Source organism: Eschrichtius robustus, chromosome 4 (genome assembly GCF_028021215.1).
Source record: "Eschrichtius robustus isolate mEscRob2 chromosome 4, mEscRob2.pri, whole genome shotgun sequence".
Lineage (NCBI taxonomy): Eukaryota > Metazoa > Chordata > Mammalia > Artiodactyla > Eschrichtiidae > Eschrichtius > Eschrichtius robustus.
The window spans coordinates 45,487,047-45,513,803 of record NC_090827.1 but is presented as its reverse complement, the minus strand read 5'-3'; the positions used below and the strand labels follow the sequence as shown (position 1 = coordinate 45,513,803).

General features: G+C 39.0%; 1 pseudogene; it reads right to left on the bottom strand.

Annotated features, from left to right (window-relative positions):
- Positions 1-7,307: 7,307 nt before the first annotated feature.
- On the bottom strand, positions 7,308-8,277 carry LOC137763447 (hsp90 co-chaperone Cdc37 pseudogene; annotated as a pseudogene).
- Between the last annotated feature and the right edge of the window lie 18,480 nt (positions 8,278-26,757).

Below are 26,757 nucleotides of genomic sequence, written 5' to 3'. Positions count from 1 at the left end.
TAGATCAATGGAACAAGATAGAAAGCCCAGAGATAAACCCACACATCTGTGGTCGACTAATCTATGACAAAGGAGGCAAAGATATACAATGGAGAAAAGACAGTCTCTTCAAGAATTGGTGCTGGGAAAACTGGACATCTACATGTAAAAGAATAAAATTAGAATACTCCCTAACACCATACACAAAAATAAACTCAAAATGGATTCGAGACCTAAATGTAAGACCAGACACTTTAAAACTCTTAGAGGAAAACATAGGAAGAACACTCTTCGACATAAATCACAACAAGGTCTTTTTGATCCACCTCCTAGAGTAATGGAAATAAAAACAGAAATAAACAAAGTCGACCTAATGAAACTTCAAAGCTTTTGCACAGCAAAGGAAACCATAAACAAGACGAAAAGACAACCCTCAGAATGGGAGAAAATATTTGCAAATGAATCAATGGACAAAGGATTAATCTCCAAAATATATAAACAGCTCATTCAGCTCAATATCAAAGAAACAAACACCCCAATCCTAAAATGGGCAGAAGACCTAAATAGACATTTCTCCAAAGAAGACATACAGACGGCCACGAAGCACATGAAAAGATGCTCAACATCACTAATTATTAGAGAAATGCAAATCAAAACTACAATGAGGTATCACCTCACTCCTGTTAGAATAGGCATCATCAGAAAATCTACAAACAACAAATGCTGGAGAGGGTGTGGAGAAAAGGGAACCCTCTTGCACTGTTGGTGGGAATGTAAATTGATACAGCCACTATGGAGAACAATATGGAGGTTCCTTAAAAAACTAAAAATAGAATTACCATATGATCCAGCAATCCCACTACTGGGCATATACCCAGAGAAAACCGTAATTCAAAAAGACACATGCACCCCAATGTTCATTGCAGCAGTATTTACAATAGCCAGGTCATGGAAGCAACCTAAATGCCCATCAACAGACGACTGGATAAAGGAGAAGTGGTACATATATACAATGGAATATTACTCAGTCATAAAAAGGAATGAAATTAAGTCATTTGTTGAGATGTGGATGAATCTAGAGACTGTCGTAAAGAGTGAAGTAAGTCAGAAAGAGAAAAACAAATATCGTATATTAATGCATGTATGTGGAACCTAGAAAAATGGTACAGATGAACCGGTTTGCAGGGCAGAAATAGAAACACAGATGTAGAGAAAAAACGTATGGACACCAAGGGGGTGGGGATGGTGGTGTGCTGAATTGGGCGATTGGTATTGACATGTATACACTGATGTGTATAAAATTGATGACTGATAAGAACCTGCAGTACAAACAAACAAACAAACAAACAAAACAACTAATACTAAAAAAAAAAAAAAAAGGAATGAACTAATGACACACACTACAGCATGGCTGAACCTTGAAAGCATGGTCTCACTGAAAGAAGCCAGACACGACAGGCCACAAATTGAATGATTCCATTTCTATGAAATGACCCAAAGAAGTAAATCCATGGATACAGAAAGCAGAGCAGTGGTGACCAGGGACTGGGGTGACAGGAATGAGGAATGACTGCTTATGGGGTGGTGGGATTATCTCTTGTGTTGATGAAAATGTTCTAAAATTTGTTCTGGTGTTGCTTGCACAAGTCTGTGAATATACTAAAAACCATTGAATTGTGTACTTTAAATGGGAGAATTGTGTGATAAATTATCTCAATAAAGTGGTTTATAAAAGAAAAAAATAGTTCCTTCATAAAAAATGCCTTCAAAAATCCTAGCTAACCATGCCATCTGTTTCCTGTCAGGACTTGGGTTGATTACACTGATCAATAAATACTGAGTATATTTTTTAACATCTTTAGTGGAGTATAATTGCTTTACATTGTTGTATAACAAAGTGATTCAGCTATACGTATACGTATATCCCCATATCCCCTCCCTCTTAGGTCTCCCTCCCACCCTCCCTATCCCACAGCTCTAGGTGGTCACAAAGCACCGAGCTGATCTCCCTGTGCTATGCAGCTGCTTCCCACTAGCTATCTATTTTATATTTGGTAGTGTACATATGTCCATGCCACTCCTTCACTTTCTCCCAGCTTACCCTTCTCCCTCCCTGTGTCCTCAAGTCCATTTTCTACGACTGTGTCTTTATTCCTGTTCTGCCCCTAGATTCTTCAGAATCATTTTTTTTTTGATTCCATATATGTGTGTTAGCATACGGTATTTGTTTTTCTCTTTCTGACTTACTTCACTCTGTATGACAGACGCTAGGTGCATCCACCTCACTACAAAAAACCAAATTTCATTCCTTTTCATGGCTGAGTAATATTCTATTGTATATATGTACCACATCTTCTTTATCAATTCATCTGTCGAAGGACACTTAGGTTGTTTCAATATCCTGGGTATTGTAAATACAGCTGCAATGAACATTGTGGTATATGACTCTTTTTAAATTATGGTTTTCTCAGGGTATATGCCCAGCAGTGGGATTGCTGGGTCATATGGTAGTTCTATTTTTAGTTTTTTAAGGAACCTCCATACTGTTCTCCATAGTGGCTGTATCAATTTACATTCCCACCAACAGTGCAAGAAAGTTCCATTTTCTCCACACCCTTTCACACATTTATAGTCTGTAGATTGTTTGATCATGGCCATTCTGACCAGTATAAGGTGATACCTCATTGTAGTTTAGATTTGCATTTCTCTAATGATTAGTGATGTTGAGCATCCATTCATGTGTTTGTTGGGAATCTTTATATCTTCTTTGGAGAAATGTCTATTTAGATCTTTGGCCCATTTTTGGATTAGGTTATTTGTTTTTTTGATATTGAGCTGCATGAGCTGCTTGTATATTTTGGAGATTAATCCTTTGTCAGTTGCTTCGTTTGCAAATATATTCTCCCATTCTGAGGGTTGTCTTTTCGTCTTGTTTATGGTTTCCTTTGCTGTGCAAAAGCTTTTAAGCTTCATTAGGTCCCATTTTTTTTATTTTTGTTTTTATTTCCCTTTCTCTAGGAGGTTGGTCAGAAAGGATCTTGCTGTGATTAATGTCATAGAGTGTTCTATGTTTTCCTCTAAGAGTTTGATAGTGTCTGGCCCTACATTCAGGTCTTTAATCCATTTTGAGTTTATTTTTGTGTATGGTGTTAGGGAGTGTTCTAACTTCATTCTTTCACATGTAGCTGTCCAGTTTTCCCAGCACCACTTATTGAAGAGGCTGTCTTTTCTCCACTGTATATTCCTGCCTCCTTTATGAAAAATAATGTGACCATATGTGCGTGGGTTTATCTCTGGGCTTTCTATCCTATTCCATTGATCTATATTTCTGTTTTTGTGCCAGTACCATACTGTCTTGATTACTGTAGCTTTGTAGTAGAGTCTGAAGTCTAGGAGCTTGATTCCTCCAGCTCCATTTTTCTTTCTCAAGATTGCTTTCGCTATTCAGGGTCTTTTGTGTTTCCATGCAAATTGTGAAATTTTTTGTTCTAGTTCTGTGAAAAATGCCAGTAGTAGTTTGAGAGGGATTGCATTGAACCTGTAGACGGCTTTGGGTAGTACAGTCATTTTCACAATGCTATTTCTTCCAATCCAAGAACATGATATATCTTGCCATCTGTTCATATCATCTTTAATTTCTTTCATCAGTATCTTATAGTTTTTGGCATACAGGTCTTTTGCCTCCTTAGGTAGGTTTAATCCTAGGTATTTTATTCGTTTTTGTTGCAATGGTAAATGGGAGTGTTTCCTTAATTTCTCTTTCAGATTTTTTATGATTAGTGTATAGGAATGCAGGAGATTTCTGTGCATTAATTTTGTATTCTGCAACTGTACCAAATTCATTGATTACCTCTAGTAGTTTTCTCGTACAGTCTTTAGGATTCCCTATGTATAGTATCATGTCATCTGCAAACAGTGACACCTTTACTTCTTCTTTTATGATTTGGATTCCTTTTATTTCTTTTTCTTCTCTGATTTAGCTGTGGCTAAAACCTCCAAAACTATGTTGAATAATAGTGGTGAGTGTCGACAAGCTTGTCTTGTTCCTGATCTTAGTGGAAAGGCTTTCAGTTTTTCACAATTAAGAATGATGTTGGCTGTGAGTTTGTCATATATGGACTTTATTATGTTGAGGTAAGTTTCCTCTAAGCCTACTTTCTGGAGAGTTTTTATCATAAATCGGTGTTGAATTTTGTCAAAAGTTTTTTCTGCATCTATTGAGATGATCATATGGTTTTTATCCTTCAGTTTGTTAATATGGTGTATCACATTGATTGATTTGCATGTATTGAAGAATCCTTGCATCCCTGGGATAAACCCCACTTGATCATGGTGTATGATCCTTTTAATGTGCTGTTGGATTCTGTTTGCTAGTATTTTGTTGAGGACTTTTGCATGTATGTTCATCAGTGATATTGACCTGAAGTTTTCTTTCTTTGTGACATATTTGTCTGGTTTTGGTATCAGGGTGATGGTGGCCTTGTAGAATGAGTTTGGATATGTTCCTCCCTCTGCTATATTATGGAGGAGTTTGAGAAGGATAGGTGTTAGCTCTTCTCTAAGTGTTTGATAGAATTTGCCTGTGAAGCCATTTGGTCCTGGGCTTTTGTTTTTTGGAAGATTTTTAATCACAGTCTCAGTTTCAGTGCTTGTGAGTGGTATGTTTATATTTTCTATTTCTTCCTGGTTCAGCCTTGGAAGGTTGTGCTTTTCTAAGAATTTGTCCATTTCTTCCAGATTGTCCATTTTATTGGCATATTGTTGCTTGTAGCAATTTCTCATGATCCTTTGTAATTCTGCAGTGTCAGTTGTTGCTTCTCCTTTTTCATTTCCAATTCTATTGATTTGAATCTTCTCCCTTTTTTTCTTGATGAGTCTGACTAATGGTTTATCAATCTTGTTTATCTTCTTAAAGAACCAGTTTTTAGTTTTATTGATCTTTGCTATTGTTTCCTTCATTTCTTTTTCATTTATTTCTGATCTGATCTTTATGATTTCTTTCCTTCTGCTAACTTTTTGGGTTGTTTGTTCTTCTTTCTCTAATTGTTTTAGGTGTAAGGTTAGGTTATTTATTTGAGATATTTCTTGTTTCTTGACGCAGGATTGTACTGCTATAAATTTCCCTCTTAGAACTGCTTTTGCTGCATCCCATAAGTTTTAGTTCATCATGTTTTCATTGTCATTTGTTTCTAGGTGTTTTTTGATTTCCTCTTTGATTTCTTCAGTGATCCCTTGGTTATTAAGTAGTGTATTGTGTAACCTCCAAATTTTTATATTTCTTACAGATTTTTTCCTGTAATTGATATCTAGTCTCATAGCATTGTGGTCAGAAAAGATACTTGATACGATTTTATTTTTCTTAAATTTACCAAGGCTTGATTTGTGCCCCAAGATATAATCTATCCTGGAGAATGTTCCATGAGCACTTGAGAAGGATGTGTATTCTGTTGTTTTTGCATGGAATGTCCTATAAATATCAATTAAGTCCATCTTGTTTAATGTATCATTTAAAGCTTGTATTTCCTTATTTATTTTCATTTTGGATGATCTGTCTATTGGTGAAAGTGAGGTGTTAAACTCCCTTATGATTCTGTTACTGTCGATTTCCCCTTTTTATGGCTGTTAGCATTTACCTTATGTATTGAGGTGCTCCTATGTTGGGTGCATAAATATTTACAATTGTTATATCTTCTTCTTGGATTGATCCCTTGATCATTATGTAGTGTCCTTCTTTGTCTCTTGTAAGAGTCTTTATTTTTAAGTCTATTTTGTCTGTTATGAGAATTGCTACTGCAACTTTCTTTTGATTTCCATTTGTATGGAATATCTTTTTCTATTCCCTCACTTTCAGTCTGTATGTGTCCCTAGGTCTGAAGTGAGTCTCTTATAAGCAGCATATACATGGGTCTTGTTTTTGTATCCATTCAACCAGTCTATGTCTTTTGGTTGGAGCATTTAACCCATTTACATTTAAGGTAATTATCCATATATATGTTCCTATTTCCATTTTCTTAATTGTTTTGGGTTTTTTATTGTAGGTGTTTTCCTTCTTTTTTTTTTTTTTCCTGCCTAGAGAAGTTCCTTTACATTTGTTGTAAAGTTGGTTTGGTGGTGCTGAATCCTCTTAACTTTGCTTGTCTGTAAAGGTTTTAATTTCTCCGTCAAATCTGAATGAGATCCTTGCTGGGTAGAGTAACCTTAGTTATAGGTTTTGCCCTTTCATCACTTTAAATACGTCCTGCCACTCCCTTCTGGCTTGCAGAGTTTCTGCTGAAAGATCATCTGTTAACCTTATGGGGATTCCCTTGTATGTTATTTGTTGTTTTTCCCTTGCTGTTTTTAATATTTTTCTTTGAATTTAATTTTTGATAGCTTGATTAATATGTGTCTTGGTGTGTTTCTCCTTGGATTTATCCTGTATGGGACTTTCTGCACTTCCTGGACTTGATTGACTATTTCCTTTCCCATATTAGGGAAATTTTCAGCTATAATTTCTTCAAATATTTTCTCAGTCTTTTTCTCTTCTTCTTCTGTGGCCCCTATAATTTGAATGTTGGTGTGTTTAATGTTGTCCCAGAAGTCTCTGAGACTGTCCTCAATTCTTTTCATTCTTTTTTCTTCAATCTGCTCTATGTTAATTATTTCCACTATTTTGTCTTCCAGGTCACTTATCCATTCTTCTGCCTCAGTTATTCTTTTATTGATTCCCTCTAGAGAATTTTTAATTTCATTTTTTCTGTTCTTCTTCATTGTTTGCTCTTTAGTTCTTCTAGGTCCTTGTTAAATGTTTCTTGTATTTTCTCCATTCTATTTCCATGATTTTGCATGTCTTTAGTATCAGTACTCTGAGTTCTTTTTCACGTAGACTGCCTATTTCCTCTTCATTTGTTTGGCCTGGTGAGTTTTTACTTTGATCCTTCATCTGTTGCATATTGGAAGATAATTGCTGTTTACTATATAGAATACTCAATGTGGATGAACAGTGAAAACAGAGCCCACAGTGACTGGAGCAGGCCCCTCAGCTGGGGACCCCACCCCTTCCCCGTGGACCAGGCTGGCAACCTCTACCTCTCCCTGGATCCCTGAGCCTTTTCCATAATGCTGAATTGGGGGGACCTGCAGGCAGTGAAATCCCTTGACTCAAAGCAAAAGCTTGGATGAGCACTGGGAGTGTGGCGGTGGTGGAGGGGTTGGTCTGTCCCCTCTAGGCTAAGTGGGGGAGCAGCAAAAGTGGAGGAAACCAGGAGCTAGGGAGATGGTGTCTATTTTTGTTTTCTGAAAAGGGATGCACAGGGGCCTGCAGGCAGTCAGGTAGCAGCTGAGGTGGGTCATGCGCTGACATCTTTCTCATCACCTGGCTTGGAGGCTTCCAGCAAGGGGTCCCCGAGACTCATCTCCTCCACCTCCTTGGCCTCGTTGGACTTGGAGTTGTGGACCCAGAGGCCGGAGTTGATGCAGTAATGCATGTGGTATTTCACATCAGTGGGGTCCATCTTGCTGACGGCATCTTGTAGAATCTGCACATCATTCACCTCAAAGCATTTCTGGAGCTCCTCAGGGAGGGACTCGTATACCTCAACAGGGTCCAGGCTGCTCGGCCAAGCTGCTGCTTGCACTCCTCCTCCTCGTACTCTCTCATGACCTTCTTGATGCACAGCTTGGCCTGGCCCTGCACGCAGCCTTTGAAGGCCTACAGCTCGTCATTGAAGCCCTGCATGTACTGATGGTCGGCAGTCTTGATCTTGGTGAAGAACTGCCGGAAGCAGGCACGGGGGTCCACCTTCAGGCTCTTGGCCTGCTCCAGGATGAACTTCATGACAATGATCTGGTGGGCCATGTGCTCCATCAGTGCACATTTCTCCTCCACCTCTAGGTCAAGGCCCAAATGACCAGGTAGTTGGCAGTCTCCTTGCACACCAGGTGGACGTTGTCCGACAGGTACTTCTGGCTGTCGTCCCAGCAGCGGAGCATGCCGAAGTACTTGATCTGTTTCTCATACTTTTCCATGAAGGTTTTGTGTTTCTGCTCCCTCACCTCCTCCAACTCCACCTCCACCTGCTCAGGCTTTGTATTGACCATGCTCTTGCTGAAGCCGTTCTTGCTGAGCGTGTCCACATTCCAGGGCATGTTCTTCTCCTTCTTGCGCATCTCCTTTAGCTTCTGCTCTCAGCTTCACTCCTCCTTGTGCAGCTGCTGTGCCTCAGCCTACAGCCGTTCCAGCTCGGCCCTGCTGCCCTTGCCCTCAGCCACCTCCAGCTCCTTCAGCTTCTGCTGGCACTCGGACACCTGTCTTCTCATTTTGCTTAACTTACTGTGTTTGGGGTCTCCTTTTTGCCGGCTGCAGGTTCGTAGATCCCATTGTTTTTGGTGTCTGCCCCCAGTGGGTAAGGTTGGTTCAATGGGTTGTGTAGGCTTCCTGGTGGAGGGGACTGGTGCCTGTGTTCTGGTGGATGAGGCTGGATCTTGTCTTTCTGGTGGGCAGAACCATTTCCAGTGGTGTACTTTGGGGTGTCTGTGAACTTATTATGATTTTAGGCACCCACTCTGCTAATGGGTGAGGATGTGTTCCTGTCTTGCTAGTTGTTTGGCATGGGGTGTCCAGCACGGGAGCTTGCTGGTCATTGAGTGGAGCTGGGTCTTAGCATTGAGATCTCTGGGAGAGCTCTCGCCAATTGATATTACGTAGGGCCAGGTTGGCTCTGGTGGCCTAACATCCTGAATTCGGCTCTCCCACCTCAGAAGCTCAGGCCTGACACCTGGCCAGAGCATCAAGACCCTGTCAGCCACATGGCCACGTATGTAGGGAGTTTCTTGCCTTTTGGGAAGTCTGAGGTCTTCTGCCAGTGTTCAGTAGGTGTTCTGTAAGAGTTGTTCCACATGTAGATGTATTTTTGATGTATTTTTGGGGAGGAAGGTGATCTCCACGTCTCACCCTTCCATCATCTTGAAGGTCCTCCCCTGTCACCCTCAAACTCCAGGGTCAGTGAGAAAAGCAGTGAGCAATGAAGGGCTCAGTGTGGCTACTGCCAATACTGAGTATTATTATCATAAGTCCTAAACTTTTCATACCTTTTGTAGACACTATACATTTGGAAAACATGGTCATAAATGAAGAGCAGAGAATTCATGGAAAGTTCCTACAGAAAACAGGCATTGAGGATGTGAGGGCGATCTGGCCACAACAGCTGTCTCCCCTTTAATGGCCAAGGGTGATTTGGCTGATCTGAATATATATACATATATATTAGATAGCATGTAAGCTTTTTTGTTTCTTTTACCAGAGAAAGCAGTTTTGAAAAGAAACCAAGAAACTGGTAAAAAAGATAGTCAAAGGTGGCTCCTCTTTTATGTGCTTACTCTCCACGGCCTGCTTGTCCATCCATCTACAACCCCCTGCATGAGAATGCAAACAGACATTCCACTGAAGGGATTTCAAGGAAGGGAAGCAGTAACACACAGAAATGTTATTGAGTATGATGTTTGTAAGGTTGGTGGGAGAGTTTCTGTTGTTAAAGAACTCTGCCCCTGGCCCTAGGCACTCTGCCTGTTTAGGTGCAGGTGGGCAGCTTGCACTCTCACTCTCATAGTTTCTGCCTTGCAAGGCTTCCTCTCCTCATTCCCTGACCTCCTTTCTCCTTGTTGCTCTCTCTTGTCTGCCACGAGGATTATAGGCATGGTCACCCAGTACCACCCGGAGCCATCAATCTTTCAGTCAGGCAAAAGATTTTCCCAGAGTCAGATGATACAAAACTTACATAAAATCACATGTATCTACTTTGCTTTCTATATGGCAAGCTTTTCCATTCATTAAAAATAAATCGTGGGAATGTAAATTGATACAACCACTATGGAGAACAGTATGGAGGTTCCTTAAAAAACTAAAAACAGAACTACCATACGACCCAGCAATCCCACTACTGGGCATATACCCTGAGAAAACTATAATTCAAAAAGAGTCATGTACCACAATGTTCATTGCAGCACTATTTACAATAGCCAGGACATGGAATCAACCTAAGTGTCCATTGACAGATGAATGGATAAAGAAGATGTGGCACATATATACAATGGAATATTATTCAGCCATAAAAAGCAAACAAAATTAAGTTATTTGTAGTGAGGTGGATGGACCTAGAGTCTGTCATACAAAGTGAAGTAAGTCAGAAAGAGAAAAACAAATACCGCATGTTAACACATATATATGGAATCTAAAAAAAATGGTACTGATGAACCTAGTGGCAGGGCAGGAATAAAGATGTAGACATAGAGAATGGACTTGAGAACACGGGGAAGGGGGTAGGGTAAGCTGGGACGAAGTGAGAGAGTGCCATTGACATACATACACTACCAAATGTAAAATGGCTAGTGGGAAGCAGCTGCATAGCACAGGGAGATCAGCTCGGTGCTTTGTGACCACCTAGAGGGGTGGGATAGGTTGGGTGGGAGAGAGGGAGACAGAAGAGGGAAGAGATGTGGGGACATATGTATATGTATAACTGATTCACTTTGTTATAAAGCAGAAACTAACACACCATTGTAAAGCAATTATACTCCAATAAAGGTGTTATACTCCAATAAAGGTGTTTAAAAAAAGATATGTGGATCGTTCCCTCAGGACCTCAACTGGTAAACACTGTCTGCACATTTACATCACGTTCTCATTTTACAGTAGATAATAAAAATAAAGCTAGCTGTTTCCAGCCCTGCTCTGATCCTCTGTGAGAAATAGAAACTGTCAGAGATGAAACAGTAACACATAAGCAACCCTGGCATCTTTCAGCCCCTTATAGGAACTTCTGAGGTATGGAAAGAAAACAACTGCAAAATCAATGGTCCAGTTCGTATTTTAAATAACGAAGAAGACTGAAGTAGACTCTTCCAGATCATCACCCTATCATATCTAAACTACCCAGGCGTGTCCCCACACAAATCTCTGGCTAAATCTGCAAGGGGCAGTACCGTCTCCTCGAAGACTCCCACCACTCGATCCAGAAAGCCTAGATTTATACCAGAGGGAAAAAGTTAATTAAGGGATTAAAATAAAATTCATTCATGCCTATTGAATTAAATGTGGATACCAGGTCCTATTGAAAGAAGAGCCCTTCTCTGTTATCCTTGCAGGATTCATTGTTAAGAGACATCTTGAGATGCACGCAAATAAGGCATTGACCTCTTTGGGATGCAGCAGCATTCAGGTTAGTGACACGGATGAAGTGACCAAAAGATGTGAGGTCTGTGGCGTATTTCAATAGGAAGAAGGGAAAATATATCAGAAAACAAACCCATAAAGAGGCACTCAACACAGTCCCCAAGATATATGATCTGTTAACAGAAGAACAGACCTTTAAAAACTGTCCTAGATATGGTTTGGAGTATTCTCAGCCTAGTTTTGGCAAATTCTGTGTACAAAATTGCATAGGAAGTCATTTAAAACAAAAATCATGCTTGGGTCCCACCCTCAGATACTGTGATTTAATTGGAATGGGGTATAGCCTGGACATTACGATTTTTAAAAAGTTTCCCAAATGATTCTAATGTGCAGTAAGGTTCAAGCACCAGTGGAAATCACTATATTAGACCATACAGAGTTTTGTTTCTATTCAACCAACATAGCATTTACCAACCCATTCTATAATTGTATTTTCATTAAAAGCAAAAATTAAAATCACTTATCAAATATAGTGGAATGGGGACATGCAGTGTAGAAGACCTGGGCCCGCAGCTCTGCCAGTGTATTTACACAGGCTTAAAGTCCCCAGATTTGTCTGGATCTGGGCTTCATCAGCTATAACATGAAAAGAAGATTCACGACCAACAGATTTGTTCTCCTAGCACTGTGAAGTATTGTCTTATTTAAACTACACTCAGTTTTGTGACTGTTTACTGGTTATTACAGATGAGAAGATGAACTCAGAATATTCCAGCTTGCATAACTACTAAGTGTGAAAATGAGGGCTTGAAACCTGGCCTTGCTGCACCCAGGTGGGACAGTCAGATTCATCTCACTAACATCTTGATGCTCTCAAGAGGCCCCAAGAGCCTTAAAATTCTGTAGGACTATCAGCTACAAATATGATCAAAACTACCAGTTGCTCAAGGAATGTATCATACTGGGGTAAAGGATAGAAAGCAGTGGCACATTTTATTGTTTTTCAAGAAGGATAAGTGTTAAACACTACCAAAAAAATTCTTCTTCTTAATGGGATTTAACATCTCCTTATACCCAAGGGTTAAAAAATGCATGAGACCCAATTGCAGAATGTGACTCAGCAAGAAAAGCCACCAAACAAATTAATAACAAAATCCAGGCCAAAAGAAATAAGAAGAGATAACAATCCTGAAAGATGCCCAAGATAAAAAGCTAGTGAGATCCACTAATGTGCAAAACTTATCTTCAATGAAAATTTCATAATTTTATATTTTCTGAAATACTGATATAAAACTAATTAATGTAAGAGAAAAATTTTATTAGAGAAATTTAATTAATATAAGAGAAACTAATTAATTATAATTAATTAATTATATTTAATTAATATAAGAGAAAAAATATATTAGAAAGATGACTAGAAAATAGGAGACCATGGGAATTATCTGAGCATCATAATAAACAGTTATAATATTTTCATTATACATATTGGATAGATCATTTTTCTCAAAGGAAACACAAACCAAAATATTTGATCTAAGATCTGAGTATAAAAGGTTTTTAACAAAGCAAAGTAAAAAATAGATATACTTTTCATGCTGAATCTCATTTTAAGTAACTACCAACATCATTAAACACTTCTGCCTAATAATAAATGGTCAATTCCTTGTGAATCTTGTAGGGAACTGGTGAAACTTGTAGGAGGGCATAGAAAAATAAAGGGTACACTGGGAAATAATCATCAGGTAAATGCATTATTTCCCTTATGTCTAATGTTTCTCACAGAAACTACTCAGACCTCTTCATGGCAATTCATTATTCATTCATTCACCTGACAAAAATTTATGGAGTTGGGGGGAGGCGCAAGATGGCAGAAGAGTAAGACACGGAGATCACCTTCCTTCCCACAGATACAGTAGAAATACATCTACACGTGGAACTGCTCCTACAGAACACCCACTGAACGCTGGCAGAAGACGTCAGACTTCCCAAAAGGCAAGAAAATCCCCACGTACTTGGGTAGGGCAAAAGAAAAAAGAAATAACAGAGACAAAAGAATAGGGACGGGACCTGCACCAGTGGGAGGGAGCCGTGAAGGAGGAAAGGTTTCCACACTAGTCTAGGAAGCCCCTTCGTGGGCAGAGACTGTGGGTGGCAGAGGGGGGAAGCTTCAGAGCCATGGAGGAGAGCACAGCCACAGGGGTGTGGAGGGCAAAGCGGAGAGATTCCTGCATGGAGGATCGGTGCCGAGTAGCACTCACCAGCCCGAGAGGCTTGTCTGCTCACCCGCTGGGGCGGGCGGGGGCTGGGACCTGAGGCTCGGGCTTCAGTGCTAGCCGGGAGGGAGTCTGGGAAAAAGTCTGCAGCTGCCGAAGAGACAAGAGACTTTTTCTTGCCTCTTTGTTTCACAGCGCACAAGGAGAGGGGATTCAGAGCGCCGCCTAAACGAACTCCAGAGACGGGCGCGAACCGCGGCTATCAGTGCAGATCCCACAACAATAGGGGCGCAGAGGGAAAAACGGAGAGATTCCCGCACGGAGGCTCGGCGCCGAGCAGCGCTCACCATCCCGAGAGGCTTGTCTGCTCACCCGCTGGGGCGGGCGGGGCCTGGTAGCTGAGGCTCGGGCTTCGGTGCTAGCCGGGAGGGAGTCCGGGAAAAAGTCTGCAGCTGCTGAAGAGGCAAGATACTTTTTCTTGCCTCTTTGTTTCGTGGTGCGCAAGGAGAGGGGATTCAAAGCACCGACTAAACAAACTCCAGAGACGGGCGTGAGCCGCGGCTATCAGCGCGGACCCCAGAGACGGGCAGGAGACGCTAAGGCTGCTGCTGCCGCCACCAATAAGCCTGTGTGAGAGCACAGGTCACTCTCCACACCGCCCCTCCCGGGACCCTGTGCAGCTCGCCACTGCCAGGGTCCTGTGATCCAGGCACAATTTCGCCAGGAGAACGCACGGCGCGCCTCAGGCTGCTGCAACATCATGCCCCTCTGCAGTCATGCCCCTCTGCAGCCGCAGGCTCGCCCCACATCCGTGCCCCTCCCTCTCGCCCAGCCTGAGTGAGCCAGAGCCCCCGAAGCAGCTGCTCCGTTAACCCCGTCCTGTCTGGGCGGGGAACAGACGCTCTCAGGTGACCTACATGCAGAGAGGGGTCCAAATCCAAAGCTGAACCCCGGGAGCTGTATGAACAAAGAAGAGAAAGGGAAATCTCGCCCAGCAGCCTCAGAAGCATGGACTAAAGCTCCACAAACAACCTGATGTGGCTGCATCTGTTGAATACCTGAATAGACAACGAATCATCCCAAATTCAAGAGGTGGACTTTGGGAGCAGGATATATTAATTTTCCCCTTTTCCGTCCGTGTTTTTTTTTTCTTAAAAAAATTTTTTTTCCTAATAAATGTTTTCTTAATAATTTTTTCCATATTTTCTATTTTTAGAAATTAAAAAAAAATTTTTAATAAGTTTTTTCATATTTTTTATTTTAAAAAATAAAAAAAATTATTTTCTTAATAACTTTTTTCTTAACAATTTTTTTCTTATTTTTTACTATAAAAAATTAATAAATCTATTTTTAAAAATTAAAAAAAAATTTTTCTGAATACATTTATTCTTAATAATTTTTTTCTTACTTTTTATTATAATAGTTTTATTTTATTTTATTTTATCCTCTTCCTTTCTTTCTTTCTATTTTTTTCTCCCTTTTATTCTGAGCCGTGTGGATGAAAGGCTCTTGGTGCTCCAGCCAGGCATCAGGGCCATGCCTCTGAGGTGGGAGAGCCAACTTCAGGACACTGGTCCACAAGAGACCTCCCAGCTCCACGTAGTACCAAATGGCAAAAATCTCTCAGAGATCTCCATCTCAACATCAAGACCCAGCTTCACTCAACGACCAGCAAACTACAGTGCTGGACACCCTATGCCAAACAACTAGCAAGACAGGAACACAGCCCCATGCATTAGCAGAGAGGCTGCCTAAAATCATAATAAGGCCACAGACACCCCAAAACACATCACCAGACATGGACGTGCCCACCAGAAAGACAAGATCCAACCTCATCCACCAGAACACAGGCACTAGTCCCCTCCACCAGGAAGCCTACACAACCCACTGAACCAACCTTCGCCACTGGGGACGGACACCAAAAACAACGGAAACTATGAACCTGCAGCCTGTGAAAAGGAGATCCCAAACACAGTAAGATAAGCAAAATGAGAAGACACAAAAACACACAGCAGATGAAGGAGCAGGGTCAAAACACACCAGACCTAACAAATGAAGAGGAAATAGGCAGTCTACCTGAAAAAGAATTCAGAATAATGATAGTAAAGATGACCCAAAATCTTGGAAATAGAATAGACAAAATGCAAGAAACATTTAACAAGGATGTAGAAGAACTAAAGAGGAACAAAGCAACGATGAAAAACACAATAAATGAAATTAAAAATACTCTAGATGGGATCAATAGCAGAATGACTGAGGCAGAAGAATGGATAAGTGACCTGGAAGATAAAATAGTGGAAATAACTACTGCAGAGCAGAATAAAGAAAAAAGAATGAAAAGAACTGAGGACAGTCTCAGAGACCTCTGGGACAACATTAAATGCACCAACATCCGAATTATAGGGGCCCCAGAAGAAGAAGAGAAAAAGAAAGGGACTGAGAAAATATTTGAAGAGATTATAGTTGAAAACTTCCCTAATATGGGAAAGGAAATAGTTAATCAAGTCCTGGAAGCACAGAGAGTCCCATACAGGATAAATCGAAGGAGAAACATGCCAAGATACATATTAATCAAACTATCAAAAATTAAATGTAAAGAAAACATATTAAAAGCAGCAAGGGAAAAACAACAAATAACACACAAGGGAATCCCCATAAGGTTAACAGATGATCTTTCAGCAGAAACTCTGCAAGCCAGAAGGGAGTGGCAGGATATACTTAGAGTCATGAAAGGGAAAAACCTACAACCAAGGTTACTCTACCCAGGAAGGATCTCATTTAGATTTGATGGAGAAATTAAAACCTTTACAGACAAGCAAAAGCTGAGAGAGTTCAGCACCACTAAACCAGCTTTACAACAAATGCTAAATGAATTTCTCTAGGCAAGAAACACAAAAGAAGGAAAACACCTACAAAAACAAACATAAAATATTTAAGAAAATGGGAATAGGAACATACATATCGATAATTACCTTAAATGTAAATGGATTAAATACTCCCACCAAAAGACACAGACTGGCTGAATGGATACAAAAGCAAGACCCATATATATGCTGTCTACAAGAGACCCACTTCAGACCTAGAGACACATACAGACTGAAAGTAAGGGGATGGAAAAAGATATTCCATGCAAATGGAAATCAAAAGAAAGCTGCAGTAACAATTCTCATATCAGACAAAATAGACTTTAAAATAAAGACTATTACAAGAGACAAAGAAGGACACTATATAATGATCAAGGGATCGATCCAAGAAGAAGGTATAACAATTGTAAATATTTATGCACCCAACATAGGAGCACCTCAGTACATAAGGCAAATACTAACAGCCCTAAAAGGGGAAATCAACAGCAACACAATCATAGTAGGGGACTTTAACACCCCACTTTCACCAATGGACAGATCATGAAAAATGAAAATAAATAAGGAAACACAAGCTTTAAATGATACATTAAACAAGATGGACTTAATTGATATTTATAGGACATTCCACCCCAAAACAACAGAATACACATTTTTCTCAAGTGCTCAGGGAACATTCTCCAGGATAGATCATATCTTGGGTCACAAATCAAGCCTTGGTAAATTTATGAAAATTGAAATCGTATCAAGTATCTTTTCCGACCACAATGCTATGAGACTAGATATCAATTACAGGAAAAGATCTGTAAAAAATACAAACACATGGAGGCTACACAATACACTACTTAATAACAAAGTGATCACTGAAGAAATCAAAGGGGAAATCCAAAAATACCTAGAAACAAATGACAATGGAGACACGACGACCCAAAACCTATGGGATGCAGCAAAAGCAGTGCTAAGAGGGAAGTTTATAGCAATACAAGCCTACATCAAGAGACAGGAAACATCTCGAATAAACAACATAACCTTGCACCTAAAGCAATGAGAGAAAGAAGAGCAAAAAAACCCCAAAGCTAGCAGAAGGATAGAAATCATAAAGATCAGATCAGAAATAAATGAAAAAGAAATGAAGGAAACAATAGCAAAAATCAATGAAACTAAAAGCTGGTTCTTCGAGAAGATAAACAAAATTGATAAACAATTAGCCAGACTCATGAAGAGAAAAAGGGAGAAGACTCAAATCAATAGAATTAGAAATGAAAAAGGAGAAGTAACCACTGACACTGCAGAAATACAAAAGATCATGAGAGATTACTACAAGCAACTCTATGCCAATAAAATGGACAACCTGGAAGAAATGGACAGATTCTTAGAAATGCACAACCTGCCGAGACTGAACCAGGAAGAAATAGAAAATATGAACAGACCAATCACAAGCACTGAAATTGAAACTGTGATTAAAAATCTTCCAACAAACAAAAGCCCAGGACCAGATGGCTTCACGGGTGAATTCTATCAAACAATTAGAGAATAGATAACACCTATCCTTCTCAAACTCTTCCAAAATATTGCAGAGGGAGGAACACTCCCCAACTCATTCTACGATGCCACCATCACCCTGATACCAAAACCAGACAAAGATGTCACAAAGAAAGAAAACTACAGGCCAATATCACTGATGAACATAGATGCAAAAATCCTCAACAAAATACTAACAAACAGAATCCAACAGCACATTAAAAGGATTATACACCATGATCAAGTGGGGTTTATGCCAGGAATGCAAGGATTTTTAAATATACGCAAATCAATCAACGTGATACATCATATTAACAAATTGAAGGAGAAAAACCATATGATCATCTCAATAGATGCAGAGAAAGCTTTTGACAAAATTCAACACCCATTTATGATAAAAGCCCTGCAGAAAGTAGGCATGGAGGGAACTTTCCTCATCATAATAAAGGCCATGTATGACAAACCCACAGCCAACATTGTCCTCAATGGTGAAAAACTGAAACCATTTCCACTAAGATCAGGAACAAGACAAGGTTGCCCACTCTCACCACTATTATTCAACATAGTTTTGGAAGTGTTAGCCACAGCAATCAGAGAAGACAAAGAAATAAAAGGAATCCAAATCGGAAAAGAAGAAGTAAAGCTGTCACTGTTTGCAGATGACATGATACTATACATAGAGAATCCTAAAACTGCCACCAGAAAACTACTAGAGCTAATCAACGAATTTGGTAAAGTAGCAGGATACAAAATTAATGCACAGAAATCTCTTGCATTCCTATATACTAATGATGAAAAATCTGAAAGTGAAATTAAGAAAACACTCCCGTTTACCATTGCAACAGAAAGAATAAAATATCCAGGAATAAACCTACCTAAGGAAACAAAAGACCTGTATGCAGAAAATTATAGGACACTGATGAAAGAAATTAAAGATGATACAAATAGATGGAGAGATATACCATGTTCTTGGATTGGAAGAATCAACATTGTGAAAATGACTCTACTACCCAAAGCAATCTACAGATTCAATGCAATCCCTATCAAACTACCACTGGCATTTTTCACAGAACTACAACAAAAAATTTCACAATTTGTATGGAGACACAAAAGACCCCGAATAGCCAAAGCAATCTGGAGAACGAAAAATGGAGCTGGAGGAATCAGGCTCCCTGACTTCAGACTATATTACAAAGCTACAGTAATCAAGACAGTTTGGTACTGGCACAAAAACAGAAATATAGATCAATGGAACAGGATAGAAAGCCCAGAGATAAACCCACGCACATATGGTCACCTTATCTTTGATAAAGGAGGCAAGCATATACAGTGGAGAAAAGACAGCCTCTTCAATAAGTGGTGCTGGGAAAATTGGACAGGTACATGTAAAAGTATGAAATTAGAACACTCCCTGACACCATACACAAAAATAAACTCAAAATGGATTATAGACCTAAGTGTAAAGCCAGACACTATCAAACCCTTAGAGGAAAACATAGGCAGAACACTCTATGACATAAATCACAGCAAGATCCTTTTTGACCCAGCTCCTAGAGAAATGGAAATAAAAACACAAATAAACAAATGGGACCTAATGAAACTTAAAAGCTTTTGCACAGCAAAGGAAACCATAAACAAGACCAAAAGACAACCATCAGAATGGGAGAAAATATTTGCAAATGAAGCAACTGATAAAGGATTAATCTCCAAGATTTACAAGCAGCTCATGCAGCTCAATAACAAAAAAACAAACAACCCAATCCAAAAATGGGCAGAAGACCTAAATAGACATTTCTCCAAAGAAGATATACAGATGGCCAACAGACACATGAAAGAATGCTCAACATCATTAATCATTAGAGAAATGCAAATCAAAACCACAATGAGGTATCATCTCACACCGGTCAGAATGGCCATCATCAAAAAATCTAGAAACAATAAATGCTGGAGAGGGTGTGGAGAAAAGGGAACACTCTTGCACTGTTGGTGTTAATGTAAATTGATACAGCCGCTATGGAGAACAGTATGGAGGTTCCTTTAAAAACTAAAAATAGAACTACCATATGACCCAGCAATCCCACTACTGGGCATATACCCTGAGAAAACCATAGTTCAAAAGGAGTCATGTACCAAAATGTTCATTGCAGCTCTATTTACAATAGCCAGGACATGGAAGCAACCTAAGTGTCCATCATCGGATGAATGGATAAAGAAGATGTGGCACATATATACAATGGAATATTACTCAGGCATAAAAAGAAATGAAATGGAGGTATTTGTAATGAGGTGGATGGAGTTAGAGTCTGTCATACAGAGTGAAGTAAGTCAGAAAGAGAAAAACAAATACAGTATGCTAACACATATATATGGAATCTAAGGAAAAAAAAAAAAAGGTCATGAAGAACCTAATGGCAAGATGGGAATAAAGACACAGACCTGCTAGAGAATGGACTTGAGGATATGGGAGGGGGAGGGGTGAGATGTGACAGGGTGAGAGAGTGTCATGGACATATATACACTACCAAATGTAAAATAGATAGCTAGTGGGAAGCAGCCGCATAGCACAGGGAGATCAGCTCGGTGCTTTGTGACCTCCTGGGGGGGGTGGGATGGGGAGGGTGGGAGGGAGGGAGATGCAAGAGGGAAGAGATATGGGAACGTGTGTATATGTGTAGCTGATTCACTTTGTTATAAAGCAGAAACTAACACACCATTGTAAAGCAATTATACTTCAATAAAGATGTTTAAAAAAAAAAAAATTTATGGAGTGCCTAAAAAGCAATTCTGCTAAGTAAGCACTTAGGTTAGAAGTGCAAACAATGACACTCATACACCTCTCAGTCTGGTGAGGAGGAGGAACATTAATCACCCAAAAGAGTGAGCACATAATTACACACTGAGGTAACTGCAGTGAAAGTCGGTAAGACAGTCCTAGGACAGCATATAACAAACCATCCTCATGTAATCTCCTGGGTCAAGGAAAGATAACTAAAGAGTGATGAGATCTCTTTGAAGAGAAACTCAGATCCAAGTATAAAATCCAGGAGGGAAAATATCCTGGCAGAGGTAACCAGACAATGCAAAGGCCCTGAGGCAGGAGGGAGCCTGGTGTGTTCCAGAGCAGGACGCCAGGAAGAGATTAGGCAAAGGCCAGATCAGATGGGAACTTTGATCAGGCATTGGGACTTTTAAGAGCTTCCTGGGTGATTCTAATGCACAGCACATTTCTAGAACCAGTGAGAACCATATCATATTAGACCATACTTTTTTTCTTTTCAACCAAGTTAGCATGTATCAACTTAACCTATAACTTTATTTTTATTAAAAAAAACCCCACAAATCACATGTTTATTAAGTGTAATGGAATATATGGTCATTGGAGCTTGGAGTCTAAAATCCTGGGCCCCTAGATGGTGGTAGGAGCAGAACAGTACAAGATCTGTGGTTTGTGAAGTTCGCTGGCTTCAGTGTGGAGGATGACTTGGAGGGGCAGAGATGTGGAGCCCAGCTAGGAAGTGACAGTGGCAGTCTAAGGAAAGAGATGACTGTATGGGCATCGTTGCATCTTGCCTTTCTTATCTGTAAAACACAGGGAGTGGGACAGAACAATCCCTAAGGACCCTTTCGGTTTAAGGACAGACACAAAGGGAGATGCTGTGATTGGAGAAGGCTATCTTATAGCCCAGGACACATCCCCAAAACAGGAAATGACAGCTTGGGGTGCTCGGAAGGTAGATTTCCTCTCTATCATTCCCACCAGCATTAAATATGCTAAAACTAATTTTTTTAAATGCCTTGACCCTATATCTTCCTCTATCTACTGAAACTTTTTCTCAGCTCCCCATGACAGCAAACTGTATGAAATAGAGCCTCCACCATAATTACAAGCTGATGGACATCATATTAACTGGAGTTTGTGTAAAGAGTATATTTTGCTAGAAAAGAAAACATCCTTGGTTTAAAGCCTTAGTAAAGACAAAAATAAAAGTCTTAAGACTATTTTGGATTCTAAATTTTGCCATTATCCAAAATTATATACATAGACATTTTATTCACAATAAATTCCTTATTTAACTGTTCTCCCTTCTTTATGCAACATCCACAATAGGGCTTTGCAGATAAGGAGTGTACAGAACAGATGTGCTCCACAAATGAATAAGCAGGACTATTTACAGATTTTTTCCCCCTTGGAGTGTCTCTTTCCCTTGGGAAATTTGGTTTTGATTTTTTGAAGGATGTTATTACTCTGTGGACTGAGCAGCAGCTGATCAATGTATATTTACTGCCACAAGACATGACTCGGGACATGGCTCTGATTCACCATTGAACACCTACTATGTGCAGACACTATTCTAGGCTCTGGGAAATAAAGGCAGATTAAGTCTGACTTCACTGAGCTTGCATTCTAGTGAGGAAGAAAGACAACGATAAATAAATACAGAATTACATCAAATAACGTCAGATAGAAATAAGAGTGGGGGGGTAAAAAAGTAAAATCTTATATGGTTTTAGGGTTAACACTACTCCATTATGTATAACATTCACTTTAAAAGGCATTTCAGAGGCTGGAGAGCTCAATCAGGTCTGTGATAGCAGGAGAATTCCTCTAAGGAAAAGGCAAGAAAGGACGGGATGCACAAAATAAAAAAGATGAGGAAGGTCAAGAGATAGTGACCATCAGGGAGAACTGCTTTAAATGGGTTAGTCAGGGAGTTCCCTGGTGGTCCAGCAGTAAAGAATCCGCCTTCCAATGCAGGGGACATGGGTTTGATCCCTGGTCTGGGAACTGGGATCCCACATGCTGTGGAGCAGCTAAGCCTGCACTCCCCAACTACTGAGCTCGCACACCACAACCAAGAGAGCCCGCGTGCCGCAAACTACAGAGCCCACGTGCTCTGGAGTCCATGCACCACAACAAAGAGCCCCCGCCACAATGAAAGACCCCACACACCTCAACAGAGCCCCTGCGTGCCGCAGGTAAGACCGGAGGCAGCCCCCCCAAAAAAGAAAATAAATAAATAGTTGGGGTGGTCAGTTCATCAAAGACATGAGTGGGGTGAGGGGGCGGATCATGTGAGTATCTGGGGGGGAGAATTCAAGTCTCCGGCCACAGCAGGTACAAAGGCCCTGGTGGGTGCACCTTTGCACCTTCAAGAAATATCTTTGTGTTTACAAAGAATATTGACAAGGCCCGCAGGGATGGAGAATTTGAAAGATTAGAGTGGCTATTAGAGATCAGACTAGTAAGGATGTGCTTATAGCAAAACTTTCAATTTTATTTTAGAGGATTGAAAAGAAGATGAAGCATTTCACTTCTTTAGAATCTCAGTGCCTGCTGTTTGCAAAACAGGTTTTAGAGGCAACAAGGAGACTAATTAAGAGGTTATTACAGTCTCCAGGCAAGAGACAATGGTGGTCCAGATGCTACTCATGGCAACGTATGTATCATTTTGTGCAGGATATATTGTAAAAGTAGAGTCAAAGTACTATCTGGATGTTGAGTGTGAAGGAAATAGAGGATTCAAGAAAGACTCCAGTATTTACGAAATGAAAGCCTTATCAGGGACAGAGATAGGGATTCTGAGGTAGGTACATGGGTGTAGAGTGACATATGTTATATGTCAACTTGGCTAGACCAAATAACCCAGATTTTTGTCAAACATCAGTCTAAATGTCACTGTGAAGGTATTTTTCAGATGAGGTTAAATTTAAATCAGTAGGTTTTGAATAAAGCAGATGATAGATAGATAGATGATAGATAGGTGATAGATGTAGAGTAAAAGAGGAAAAAAAACGAAAATACTGAAAAGATCTGGAGATTGTGACAGGAGATAAACCAGGAGAATAATGTGCTTCACATGAAGAGAGTGTTTCAAGAATAAAGGATATAAACACTGTGAAGATCTCTAGAGAGGTGAAGACTATAGACTAAATGCTGGGTCTACCAGTGTGAAGGTCATCAGTTATCTTAAAAAGAGCAGTTCACTGGAGTGGTACAGAATATGTGTTTTTGTCCCAAGTATTACTCTCATCTTTGCTTTGGTTGCAATTCCAAAACTCTATAGAGAATTCTAATGTTTAGTATGATATATTCTAAACTATATATTTTAATGTTTATTTAGGAGGCAAAGCCTTCAAATAAAATTTAAATTCTACAAGACCAGCCTTGATCACAGCCAGTAACCAGTTTCAAGTGGCCAGAGTTCTGTAATAATTCTTCTCACAAGATGCTAAAAATTTACAAAGCACAGTCAAATTTTATTTTCCTATTGTCTCCTAATTTATTACCAAAAAGTATTATCTCAACCATGAGAATGAGAAGAGAAATAAATACTTAAACTACAAGATAATTTTTCAGAAAGACTTGTCAGAATGACATTTTAAAAGTGTGTGAAGCAATTCAATTAAGGTTTTTGAACTTGTCAGAATGACAAATTTTAAAAGTGTGTGAAGCAATTCAATTAAGCTTTTTGCCTATTTCAAGAAAACACACTAGAAACTAAACTATATGATTTATATGATTATATGACATATGACAAATATCATATGACATATGACAAATATGACATATGGTTACTTATTTTTTTTAAAAGACTCCATAGGTGATTATCACAAACCTAGAATATTACCAGAGTTATTTGTATACTTTTAGCATAATTTTTGTACTGTATTTTTTATTATAGTTAAATAATGCATAACAACTTCAGCACCCTTTCAAATTTTTTCTGTTTTTATTAGAATGATGCATGAAATAAAACGTCCATGTTGTCAAACCACAAGAATACTTTTTTTTCAGAAAAAACAGTCAAAATCAATATCCTTTTTCTTAAGGGTAAATGGAATATTAGAAAATCTTTATTCTGTGTTTTTTTAATTTATAGTTGAAGATATGCAAAAAAACATAATAAGGCATAGTGCAAATATATAGTCTGTCATTTAAAATACAATAATGACACCAAAGGCAAAATTCATGAAAGAAATAATTATAAGCTAGGCTTTATTAAAATGTAAAACTTTTGCTCTGCAAGAGACTTAGAAGACAAGTTACAGGCTGGGCAAAAATATTTGCAAAATAAACATCTGAAAAAGAACTTATCCAAACTATACAAAGAACTCTTAAAACTCAACAATAAGAAAACAAAAATTTCATTAAAAAATTGATAAAAGACCTTAATAGACATCTCACCAAAGAAGATATACAGATAACAAATAAGCATATGAAATGATGCTCCACATAATATGTTATCAGGGAAATGCAAATAATTATGATCGATATCTACTGATATGCATGCCTTTGGTACTTATATCCACTTTTTTCATCACAAAAGTTATATATGTGCAACTACACAGAGGCAACTTTAATTTTTTTAATTGACATATAATATTGTATTAGTTTTAGATGTACAACAAGATGATTTAATTTATGTATATTTTGTGAAATGTTTGCCATAGTAATTTTACCTAACATCCATCATCACACATAGTTACAAATTTTTTCCCTGTGATGAAAACTTTTAAGATCTATCTCCTAGCAACTTTAAAATACTCAGTACAGTGTTATGAACTATAGTCACCATGCTGTACATTACATCTCTAAGACTTATTTTGCTTATAACTGGAAGTTTGTACCATTTGACCACTTTCACCTGCCTACCCAACCCCAATCCCCACCTCCAGCAACCACTAATCATGTGTTCTTTTTTGATTAGTTTGGTTTGTTTTTTGCATTGTTTTTTAGTTTAGATTTCACATATAAGCAAAATCATACAGTACTTGTCTTTCTCATCTGACTTATTTCACTTAGCATAATGCCCTCAAGGTCCATCCATGTTGTCATAAATGGCAAGATTTCCTCCTTTTTTAATGCTAAATAATATTCAGTTGTATATACGTATTTTCTTCATCCATTCATCCTTCATTGGACACAAGTTATTTCCATGACTTGGCTTTTTAAATAATGCTGCAATGAACATGGGTATGCAGACATTTTTTCAAGATAGTGATTTTATTTCCTTCAGATAAATATCCAGCAGTGGAATGGCTGGATCATATAGTAGTTCTATTTTTAACTTTTTGAGGAGGCTCCATGCTGTTTTCCATAGTGGCTGCACCAATTTACATTCCCACCAATAGTTCACAATGGTTACCTTTTCTCCACATCCTCACCAACACTTTTTAACCTCTTGTCTATTCATGATAGCCATTCTAACAGGTGAGAGGTGACACCTTATTATGGTTTTGATTATTTCCCTGATCATTAGTGACATTAAATACCTTTTCATGCACCTGTTGGCCATTTGTATGTCTTCTTTGGAAAAATGTCTATTCAGATGCTCTGCCCATTTTTTAATCAGCCTGTTTTGTTTTGTTTTGTTTATACTACTGAATTGTGTGAGTTCTTTACATATTTTGGATATTAACCCCTTATCAAACATATGATTTGCAAATATTTTCTCCTATTTTGTAGGTTGCATTTTCATTTTGTTGATGGTTTTCTTTGCTATACAAAAGCTTTTAAGTTTAGCTAGGTCCCACTTGTTTATTTTTGTTTTAATTTCCATTACTCTAGGAGATGGATCCAAAAAGATATTGCTGGAATTTATGTCAAAGAGTGTTCTGCCTATGTTGTCCTCTAGGAGTTTTATAGTTTCCAGTCTTATATTTAGGTCTTTAAACCATTTTTAGTTTATTTTTGTGTATGGTGTTAGAGAATGTTCTAATTTCATTCTTTTACATGTAACTGTCCAGTTTTCCCAGCACCACTTATTGAAGAGGCTGTCTTTTCTATTGTATATTCTTGCCTCCTTTGCCATAGATTAATTGACCATGGGTGCGTGGGTTTATCTCTGGGTTCTCTATCCTGTTCCACTGATCTATATGTATGTTTTTGTGCTAGTACCATACTGTTTTGATTACTGTAGCTTTGTAATATCATCTGAAGTCAGGGAGTCTGATTCCTCCAGCTCTGTTTGTCTTTCTCAAGATTGTTTTGGCTATTCTTTTGTGTTTCAATACAAACTTTAAAAGTTTTTGT